Source organism: Alexandromys fortis, unplaced genomic scaffold (assembly GCF_014885135.2).
Source record: "Alexandromys fortis isolate MF-2015 unplaced genomic scaffold, M_Fortis_MF-2015_v1.1 scaffold_0, whole genome shotgun sequence".
Taxonomy (NCBI): Eukaryota; Metazoa; Chordata; class Mammalia; order Rodentia; family Cricetidae; genus Alexandromys; species Alexandromys fortis.
The window spans coordinates 31,279,096-31,289,087 of NW_026067949.1; the positions used below are offsets into that span (position 1 = coordinate 31,279,096).

Here is a 9,992-nt window from a genome sequence, read left to right on the forward strand (position 1 = left end):
ATATCTGTAGCAATCGTCTGGGTTTTTCTTAGGCTTTGTCCTTTTTTATTATTTTTTTTAAATATAATTTTTTTGAGCTATACATTTTTCTCTGCTCCCCTCCCTTTCTCCCCCTCCCAATTTACTAAGGAGAGAGATCTTGTCTTTTTCCCCTTCCTATGTAGATCCATGTATGTCTCTCTTAGGATCCTAGGATCCTCTTTGTTGTCTAGGTTGTCTGGGGTTATGGACTATAGGTTGGTTTCTTTCCTTTGCTTTATGTCTAGAAGCCAAACACCTATGGTAGTGTCTAACACTAGAAAATAAAATGTGTTTGATAAATGAATTCAAACTCTTTCATGCATTAGAGCATTGTCACCATAGGCTTCAATATTAATTCTAGTAAGCAATCGAAAGCTAAGAAGCAAACAATAATGTCACACTCCTTAAGGCTATCACGGGGATTAAATGAGATAATGTCTATAAAGTGTCTTATTCATGGATAACACCCAACAACTAACTCAGTGACAACCATGTGTTTCTACTAACAGTTGCCCTCCTCGTTTTCATTTAGTAAATGCTTTAAAAAGTACCTACTATGTGTCAGAGGGTAGGCACCTACTATGTGTCAGATCTTTTCCAAGCACCAACAATTCTGCCTGCTGCAATGCAAGTTATTTTCTACAATGAAACAAGATAGCACATTGTTGAGGGTATAGCCAAGCTGATAGAATGTTTCTCTAGCATGTACAAAGCCCTGGGTTTTGTACCAGGCTTTTTTCCTTTAGGTCACCAACCAACCAACTCCCAAATCATGAAATAAAGACTTGTTATTAGTTTTGAATGCTTGCCCTAGCTTAGGTTCATTTCCAGCTGGTTCTTTTACCTTAAATTAATCAGTTTCTCTTGGCTTGCCTTTTGCCTCAGGGCTTCTTACTTTTCTTGCTTCTGTATATCTTACTTCCACTGCTTCTCTATGTCCGTCTGTCTGTCTGTCAGCTGCCTGACTTCTTGCCCTGGCTGTCCCTAGGTTCTCTCCTCTCTCTTCTCTCCTTCTTCCTCTCTTCTTTGAGCTTAGATGTCTTCTTATTTATTCTTTGTGCCTACTAGGCCTACCTCTCCTTTCTCCTGCCTAATGATTGATCATTCAGCTCTTTATCTGGCCAATCAGATGCCTTAGGCAGGCAAGGTGGAAGAAATGCAACACACCTTTTCATAATTAAACAAATGTAGCACAGACAAAAGTAACAGACCTTTACACAGTTAAAGCAATATTCTGCAGCATAAACAAATGTGACATATCTTTGCCTAGTTAAAATATTATTTCACAACAGGGTTTGATCCCCAGAACCACATAAAATGAGGTGCGCAGTGTAAATGCCGGGAAATCATAAAGTTCAAGATCATCCTTGTGTACCTAGAAAGTCTGAGACTATTCTTCAATATAGTAGATCTTGTCTCAAAAATAGAAAAGGGAAAAAATAAGACCATAAATAAATCCCCTACCCTAGACAACAAGTTGGTTACCTATGGCCTTAAACGCAGCAACTTAAACACGTGAGGATTAAGATCACAGGCAATAAAAAGGCTTGTAGATAGACTGAACATAGTCAACAATGTGAAGGGTATATACTTCAATCTTCCTCACTAGCAAATCCTCCGTGGTTGGTGCCCAGAATTTTCTTTAGCATCTTTATTCTTGTGGACAGTCTCTTCCAGGTGAATAGCCTATTCTATCTCTGGACAGTTGGAATAACACTTCATTCAGCCTTGTAGCTGGATGACGAAGCTCCCAGTCAGAAAGCTGGTTATGTAGCCGCACACTAACGCCTCCTTTCTTTGCACAGAGTGTAATTAAAAAAGAAAAGGAAAGAAAGTTAAGTCACTATGGTGTGATCAGAGGGAGCAGTCAGGACAAGTCAATATGAGCATCACCATCACCGCTTCTACTACAATCGTGGCACTTCCGGTAACACTGCACCCGTGAGTGAGCAGCGTTTGGAGGATATTCTGATCCCCCAGAGGCAGATTCAGATGTCTGGGTGTAAACTCTGAGGACTTGCTGAGGCCCTTGGGGCACTCTGAGAGCAATGGTTCTCAACATCAGCTGCAATCTAAAGTCATCCTGGGAACGTGTGTGAACTCCCGGGACCCAATGGGCAAGCAAAGCTGACTCTCTGAGAGTGAGATCTACGCATCTATACTTTGAAAAGCCTCCCACCGTGGGACTCCTGTGCATAGCTGAGATTCAGATCTGAGCCCTTCAAGGCTCTGGGTCCCACACTACCGCAGGTTAATGTGCCCGAGGGTCACGTCGGAATCTTGCTGGCATTGCAGAATCTGACTCATCAGCACTGGCACCGAGGTCTGGTCCTTCCCAGAAGCCCCCAAGTAGATGCTGAGGTGGCTAATCAGACATTGCATTATCACTCGCAAAGCCAGTAATTCCTGATCCAAAAGAGACCCTAGAGATGTCAGGGAGTGTGGGTACTAATGAGGAGTTGGTACTGATTCTGAAGAGAGTTTCTAAAATCCTGAAGAAATGGCTCTGCCTAAAAGCCTTCTTCAGTCACAGCTGCTGCGTCAAGCAAGCAAGCAGAACAGCTGGCATTGATACAGCCACGCAGCAACTTAAACACGTGCGTCTGGTCAAGCATGAGATACTCATCTGCTTCATCAGCGCTTGGGGGCTGAAGCAGGAGGATCATGAGTTTGAAGCCAAGCTAGGCTACATAGTAAGACCCTGTTTCCAGAAAAAAAAAATAGACATTTGTTTGTTTGTTTGGTGTTTTGTTTGTTTTTAACAATTCCTAGAATTAAATTACTGAAGCTCAAGCTTAAACCTTAGCTTCGCCCTTCACCCACTGTTTTCTCTTTGGCAAGTTGGTATCTTCACACCTCTATGTCTCTACCTGGAAAACAGAAATACTGACAATACCTTAGAAAATTATAAGACATTATCTTATAAAAATTAAATGAGTTCATACAGAAAACACACCTAGATTGGTGCCTGGGAAATAGTAAAGCTCATGAATTGTGGGTTACTATAATTGTTAGGGTGGGAAGGGGCAGTTTTTGGTGTCCATGTAGATGCGTACAAAGCTTTGCTTAGTTGCACACATGGCTGTGTGACCAGAGCTAGGGTGCTGGTCCCTGTGAGTCTCAGTTTTCTCGTTTGACAGGGACAACAGCAAGGATCTACAGAAGGTGACAGGGTAAATTATAAGCACACGGCACGTGCCACACCGTTGACCTTTGGTAAGAAGTAGCTGATGGAGCATCAAGCCAGGCTGGACCTCAGGGGCCACCAGTGTGGCTGCATGGTGACTGTGTGACCTGAATCAGGGCCGTGGTCTGTTTCTACATCAGCTACTAGGATGGGAGGGTGTGAGTCCATAGAAGAGCACTTTGCAAACCGTGAGGCTAAAATCTCAAATATGGGTTCTAATACGGTGCAGGTGTTCTTTCCGCCTTACCCAGGAGAAAGAAAAAGAAGTGTTTGCTGTGTTGTAGTACTGCCGAGCACTTCCCCAAAGACAAGGTTTTAGTGGATCGGGCAGTGAGGGCAGGCAACCTCGCCCTTTCCAGTCAAGTCTGACTCTGTCTTTTGAATGAAATGGCATCGCTCACTAATGAATAAATAAATAAATAATAAATAACCCGTCTATATGAAAAAATCCTTTCCTTTGACAGTGGGATGGTCTCCCATAGCAACCTCGTTCCTTTTACATATTTTGGTGGTACCCTTTCCCCAGCATCCCTCCAGACACATCTCTATAAGTCCATTAGGAAGGGAGCATGGAAGGCTGCGTGTTTGATGGGCACTTAAAGGGGGCACTGGAGCATGTACCGAAATGAGTCCTTAGAGTGGACACAGCGGCACCCAGAGGTTCCAGGCCGCCTCTCCCTGCTACTGAAACCTCCCTGAGCAGGCGTCCCATGCGCCTGGCTCCTAAGCACCATCTGGCAGCCCCATCTTGAGCTCTGCCACTCTTGCGTGTGATCCGGACAGCCCCGGTTCGCTTCTATCTAACAACACGGGTGTACTGACATTTATCATCTTTCACTTTCCAGAGCAGAGAGGCAGTCTGACAGACGCGAGGGACATACATCTCTGTGGCATTGCACCCTGCAGCTGACGTGGGGGATTTCTCCTCCTCTGTCACCCTTTGGCACATGCTCCTTCACTCAGCTCTAATGACGGTCACTAGCTTGTACTTTGAGCAAGGGGCGGAGAGTCGCTCCAAAAACCTACACTGCGTGCAAGCTCTTCTTTCTAGGATAAGACTACACATTTACAGACTCATTCACATTTTAGGTATACATATGTTTCTGTTTTTTTTTTTTTTTTTAAAAAAATGAGGTGTTAATTGAGCCCATACCTGTGCATGTGTGTTCACATATGGAAGTCTTGGATAAACAGCATATAAAAATACAGGTTATTTTCCTACAAACTGTCTCCTAATCTGGCACTCAGCAACACGCTCGCTCGGTATTCCATTATTAGGACTTGGATTTCTGTTTGCCAATACCGTTTGAAGGACAAAAGTTGTGCTAATGAGTCAAAACATTTTCCTTCTATTTAAACTCCTTGGTGCCCTAATGAGACTGTCAAATGAGCCCTGAACAAAAGGGAAAAACATGACTCAACTTCTGGAGGCCCTGAAAATATTCTACGTAAACCAGCGCGTTCCCAAACACAGCCTCGTTTATTCAGGTGCTGCTTCGTTCTTCTGGTATCTTTTGTTTTCCAGTCCCAGGCCATTGTTTGGAGGGTTGAACAATGCATCTTATGTAACCCAGGCTGTCACAGGAGGAACCCCTCCCCCGGGTTATCAGTGACTCTTGTTTATTCTGTGCTTGGGGAGTCAAACAGCCTTAACTGGCCAGTGAATCATGCTGCGGCCGGCCACAGCAGGAAGATGACGACAGCCCCGGTTTTTTAACTACTAGGGAGACCAAGAAGGAAACGCTAATGAGTGGGCAAAAGACGCAGATAGGGAGGAAAGAGAAGGCCGCCTGAGAAAGGAAGAAAGTACGTGGGCTTCTGTTGTGATGAGAATGTCACCAGGAACCGCAGAGCAGCTCTCTGAGTGTCATCCAAGGTGAAAAGGAAGAGACCATCCTGAAAGAAGGCACAGGCAGAACTCAAATTTCTAGGAAGAGTTGATTTTGCAAGAAGGAGTCATGAGGCAGGAGGATTCTATCTAAATATATTTGATTCGGGGATGACTTTCCTGTCCATCGGTGTTGAGGAGGAGGGGGCAAGGGTGGTCTGTGAAGTAGGAAGAGAAAAACTCAGGGAAACGGTGAGCTGGAAAGAAGATGGGAAAACTCTTCCAGGCAAGATAGCTGGGACCCTGGTCTCCCACTGGAAACTGCTCTGCTGTCTTACGCTATTTTAGGGCCAGGCTCTCTGTCTTTTAAAAATGAGATCCCAAGTCTTCTTATGGGAGGGTGATCGTTCTAGCCCCGTGGATCAACAGCAAATAAATACTACCAAATATTCACACTGTGGAAACATCAGGCAAGAGTCAGACAGGATTTGAGCAATCTTCCAGGAAAATACGTTTTTTGGGGTCACAGCAAAAAAGATTATATGGCAACCTGGCATTATCATATCCCACTGAGAGGGCTAAAAACTGGTGAGATATTTCCAGAGGACAGCTTGGCAGTATGGACCAAAAGCCTCAAAACAGTGAATACGCTTTGCTCATCAGAGGGGTGAATTGCCCAGTAAACCTAGAGTCTTTTTCACAAAGAATAAGCAATTATGGCTCTTCTCAAAGACAGCAAAAGTTCCGTTCATCCACTATTGTTTCCTAACAGCAAAAACCAAAACCAATTTAAAACTTTGACTAGAGGACTAGATGACTAATTAGCATATATTTGAAGCAAAATCCCAGATAGTCATTAAATTAATATATAAGAGTATTTATTAATGGGGGAACTACTCATGCCACATCATTCAATCACCGGTGTTCTAAAACCATGTATCCAGTGTGATCTCATTTTTTGTATAAGACATTCATAGAATGATACATGCTTAACTACTGAGAGAGGCTTATTTGTAGAGGTAAAATAACAGTTTCATTTTCTTTCTCGCATTTATTTTTGACGTACAACTTTCTATTAAAATTGGTTGCATTAATTTCGAGTGCTGATTCCTGCACCTAGATCCCGCTGGTTGATCTCTGTGCAGTATGCTGTCTGTCACCTAGTATATCAGTGTCTTCTCTTCTCACGACACGGCTCTGCACTCACTCCATCTGCACGTCCCACGTACCTACCTTTGAGTTCATCATTCCCCATCCCTGGAGCCTCAATGATCCCAGTTTCACTGCTCCACTCTCTTTCTTAGCATCTGCTATTCCTCAAAGCCTTCAGGTCCACAGACATGAAAAAATACCTGAGTCTTCACCCCTGCCATGTCCCCTCTGCCTTCACCCCTGCCATGTCCCCTCTGCCTTCACCCCTGCCATGTCCTCTCTTCCCTCCTAGCTCAACTCAGTTTTCACGATCAATGATTAAATGTTTTCTGCCCAGACACTCCATCCCTTGCCTCTTTTATTTTTTCATTTTATGAACCTGGAAAAAGCTCCAATCTTGGTTGATTGTAATTCTCTGCCTCAGCTACGGCTGTGCCCATGCAGCTGAGTTTAGCTGGAGAAACTAGCCATCTTGAGCCTCATATCAAGTTCAGTATGGGTGACATCAAGTGTCAACTTCCACGGTTGACTCTTCTTTAACTTCCATCTCCTTTCTTATAGGATGACCCTAATCCTGTTTCCTCACAGAGAAAACAGAAGCAACCAGAAAAGAGATTCAAACGCCACACGTATGTCCTTCCAGCACCCACGTATGTCCCTGTCTTCCGCCTCTCATCTGCTGTGAATGAACACACACTCCCAGCTAAAGCTACACCTTCCAGCTACACACAGAGCCCTGTACTGTGCAGAGTCCAGCTGTCAACCCACAATTCTCACCCTACTCCCCCTTGGCGCCATCAATAAAGGTGACTGCTACAGTTTGGCGGGTTTGCCATGCTCCTCTCGGTGGGATCACAGGCCACTTCTTCCCTATTCTTCTCTCCACCTGCTGCTTTTTCCCAGCTTCCTTTGCTGCTTCATCCTAACCCCTTCCCAAGACCCCGTGATGCTGGGGAGTCTCAAGGCTCAGTCCTTAGGCTGTTTCTTATTTCCAATCCATGCTCATTTTCCTGGTGCCTCTACAAAATGTCATTTTTAAACACTATGTCTATGCTTATGCATCCCAGATATATAGATCTGTATCCCTCGCTTTGCTCCCGGGGTCCAGACTCATACCTAATAGTCACCTACACACTCACCTACATAGCCAACATCTGTACTCATTTAAAATGTCAGAAAACAAATTCCTGCTTTAACCACCAAATCCATTTCTTCTCAGTCTTTTTTCCCACCAGATAATGACCATCCCGTTCATCTGATAGCTCCGTGCAGAAGCCGTGGTGCCATCCAAATGCATCAAAAAAAAAAAAATCCTGCTGGCTCTTTCTTAAAAATACAAAGATCTGATCACTTCTTATCCGTATCTTGCTAGCATCTTGGGAATGCCACTCACGGCCCTGACCACCTGTGTCATCTTTAGCTTCATCTCTTTCTCTTTCCCCATCTATACGTCAACTTAAAAAAAAAAGATTTATTTTTTGTGTGTATAAGTGCTTGCCTGCATGTATATCTGTGCCCTACAAACATGCCTGGTACCTCAGAGGCCAGAGGAAGGGGTTGGGTCCCCTGAAACTGGAGCTTCAGAGGGTTGTGAGCTGCCATGTGGGTGCTGGTAATAGAACCTGGGTCCTCTGCTAGAGCAACAAGTGTTAACTGCTGAGCCATCTCTCCAGCCCCAGCAGAGATTTCCCAAAAGGTATTTTGGAATAGCAGAACATTGGTTGGGAATACTTGCCACACTTATTTATGGCCATGTTCAATGAGGTTCAGACAAACAAAGGATTTTGGCCTTTGTTTTGTTTTTTGAGACAGGGTCTCACCATGTAGCTTTGGCTGGCCTTTAACTCACAATGTAGACTAGGCTGGCCTTGAACTCACAGAAACTAGCCTGCCTCTGCCTCCTGGGTGCTGGGATTGCAGGTGCCATCTATGACAGGTTTGAAATATGGTCTTTAACTTCATTGGCATGCCTTCTAGTGAGAGGCCAGGGACCTTCCTTTCCTGCCTCTCAAGTTGCCTTGTTGAGTCACCCATGGGTTCTGGCAGCTCCCATGACTGGTCATGTGGAACACTCGCTCTTGGGACATAGACACCATGGGTAAGGCAGCCTTAGCCTGGGGATCATCTGTATAGATAAGATGGAGGTCCCTAGCTAATAGCCCACACTGAGCTTTCAACTTACGGCCAGCACCTGCTTGCCAAGAATGCCCTAGTTAATGTCCCAGGGAATGCAGGTAAACTGTCCCCACCAAGATCTGCCCATATTAAAGAGTTGTGAACAAATTGATGCCACGTCATTAACCTTCGGCACAGACTGTTGCACAGGTGTAGAGGCTCCACCATCGCAATGCCATCACTCCCTGTTTGCCACTCGCCTGTCCTTGCTGCTCTCTGAACATGTAAACTGTTCTTGTTTACGAGCTGTGGAACTTGCTCTTGACGTCTATGTCCAATATACACACCGGTCTCAGTCTCTCTCCCTTGCTCTCTTAGTCTCACTCCTGCCCGCTCAGACACACACACACACACACACACACACACACACACACACACACACAGCACTCTTGAGTCGTTAATCACTGTTATCTTTCCAGGAAGGCCTTCCCTAAACTGGCAAACCACACTGTCCCAGCCCTGCCCCCCTTCACCCGTTTTCTCCAGAGAAGCCATCAGCATCTGATACACTACATGGTTTACTTCGTTGGCTAAACCTCAGGGTGACAGGAACCATCTGTGTCACCCCCTGCTGATTCTCTGTGTTGAGGACAGTGTTTCTCTCATGGTCCCTCCTCACCTGAGAGGCACGATGGCATCCTTGTGGCAGATGCACAGGGAGCCTTACAAGTTTGTCCCCTCCCTCCCACCCTCTCTGCTCTCCAGAAACTGACCTCACTCCTCCTGTTGTCCACACCTCCTGGACTATGGAAGTCAGAGACCCCAGGTGTCTTCCGCATTGGAAGGTGTTCTCCTCTGTCTGGAGAGAAAGTCTTTGTATGCTATCCTGTGCTCATTTCACACCAGGGATGATTGTGAGACTTCAGGCTCAGAATTCCAGGCTTTATTGTGTGTGTGTGTGTGTTTGAATGTATGTGTGTATATGTGTATGTATATATATGTGTGTGTGTGTGTGAATGTGTGTGTATATATGTATGTGTGTGTGAATGTGTGTATGTGTGTGTATATGTGTGCATGTGTGTGTGTGTGTATTGGGGGAGTTTAAAGCATCATTCACTTGTGTGGGTACATATGGAGGCCAGAGTTTTTGTTGAGATATTTTCACAATTACTTTTCCACTTTATTTTTTTCAGGCTAGGGTCTTTCACAGAAGCTGGAAATGATTGTTTACAGAAGATCCCAAAGAGTCTCCTGCCTCTGCCCCCTCGCACTGGGGTTACAGGTGTGAGCAACAACGCCCAGTTTTTACATGGGTGCCGAGGATCTGAACCCAGTTCCTCACACTTGTTCAGCAATCCCTTTCACCACTGAGTTTCCCCCCCCCCCACCAGTTCCTTTCAAGATTCGTTTTTACGAGCAAAAATGATAAGAACTTAAAGTAGATAATGAATGAGCAAGGATGAAATCAATGCAGCACTCCGGCCGCTGACCGCTGTGTAACATCCACCCCCAAAGTCAGACGCTACAAATGATATCGTTTACTTACTGCATTCCAGGCTGCCATCTGAACAGGCCTCAGTAGGGGCAGCTTGTGTCTGCGCCACACGCTGTCAGCTGGGGCAAATCAAGCCAAAGCTGTCGCGTGTGCCTGCACGTTCGTGCTTTTAGCATGTCAGGGATCCTCCTCCG

General features: G+C 45.2%; 1 long non-coding RNA gene across 2 annotated transcripts; it reads left to right on the forward strand.

Annotated features, from left to right (window-relative positions):
- The first annotated feature begins 4,619 nt into the window (after positions 1-4,619).
- LOC126506570 (uncharacterized) lies at positions 4,620-9,982 on the forward strand. 2 transcript variants are annotated; one of them, XR_007593253.1, is made up of 3 exons: positions 4,620-4,696; positions 6,750-6,994; positions 9,497-9,982. It is a non-coding gene; the product is annotated as an uncharacterized lncRNA (long non-coding RNA). The 2 variants fall into 2 exon arrangements; XR_007593252.1 differs by lacking the exon at positions 4,620-4,696 and adding an exon at positions 4,957-5,014.
- The last annotated feature ends 10 nt before the right edge of the window (positions 9,983-9,992 follow it).